The sequence below is a fragment of the Lactuca sativa genome, chromosome 4, assembly GCF_002870075.4.
Source record: "Lactuca sativa cultivar Salinas chromosome 4, Lsat_Salinas_v11, whole genome shotgun sequence".
Taxonomy (NCBI): domain Eukaryota; kingdom Viridiplantae; phylum Streptophyta; class Magnoliopsida; order Asterales; family Asteraceae; genus Lactuca; species Lactuca sativa.
The window spans coordinates 30,728,111-30,729,534 of record NC_056626.2 but is presented as its reverse complement, the minus strand read 5'-3'; positions in this window follow the sequence as shown (position 1 = coordinate 30,729,534).

Sequence of the window (1,424 nt, the reverse complement as noted above, 5' to 3'; positions counted from 1 at the left end):
CCCTCAGCAAGCTTCAAGGACTCTTGAAGACCGCTGAAACCGGTCTTAAGGGTAAAGCGGTTGTTACCTCTACTACTCCTACTCCAACTTCTACCCCTGTTTTAGCTATTGGGCAAGGCAAAGGGAGAAAGAGGAAGCACCCTTCGAAGGGTACCAAGGGAAAGTCTCTTGAAGGCTCCTCATCCAAGACTAAGAACGGTTCTGTCACTCCTTCTGCCATTCCTAAGGATGCTGAATGCTTTTATTGCCATGAAAAGGCACACTGGAAGCGAAACTGCCCTAAGTACTTGCAGGATCTAAAGGATGGGAAAGTGAAACCCACCTATGCAGGTATTTACACTATATTGTCTAATTACTCAACATATTCTAACTCTTGGGTGCTTGATACAGGATGTGGTATTCACATATGTTCTGATTTGCAGGGCCTAAGAAGAAGTGAGAATGTGGAGCACGGGAAGATAAACTTAATCATGGGGAATAGGAAGGCTTCACCTGTTTCCAAGATTGGAGTTTATACTTTGTTGCTTAATAATGAGTTAAAATTAGATTTGAATAAATGTGTATACTCGTCTGAAATGGCGAGGAATATTATTTCTTTTCATGCTTTGTACAAACAAGGTTTTACCTTTTCGTTTGATAATGAATGTGGTGGTATTAATGCTTTCTTTAATAATGTGTTTTATTTTAAAGCATTACCTTGTGATGGCGTGTATGAAACTGTGTCGATTGTAGACAACTTAGGAAATAATGTGTTGTATATTGATTCTTCTACTAGCCTAGATAAAGCATCATTGTGGCATTGTCGTCTTGGACATGTAAATAAGAAACGCATAGACCAACTCCAAAAGAGTGGAGTCTTGGAATCATTTGACCTCAAATCAGATGATAGTTGTGAATCTTGTCTACTTGGAAAAATGACAAAATCACCCTTCACTGGAACTTGTGAGAGGGGTGAAGGTTTGTTGGACCTAATACATACTGATGTATGTGGGCCATTCAAAACCGCCACAAGGGACGCTAATCGGTATTATGTGACTTTTATTGATGATTATAGTAGATATGGGTATGTCTACTTGATCAAACACAAGTCCGAAACCTTTGAAAGGTTTAAGGAATTCAAACAGGAAGTAGAAAATCAATTGGGCAGGAACATTAAGATGCTTCGATCCGATCGAGGTGGTGAGTATCTTAGTACCGAGTTCCTTGACTATCTTAAGGAGTGTGGGATTGTCTCACAATTGACTCCTCCCAGGACACCACAGCTGAATGGTGTAGCTGAGAGGCGTAATCGTACCTTGTTGGACATGGTTCGCTCTATGATGAGTCGAGTTTCGTTACCAATCTCTTTTTGGGGGTATGCCTTAGAGACTGCCGCCCATATCCTTAATCTAGTCCCTACAAAGAAGGTTACCAAAACACCTCAT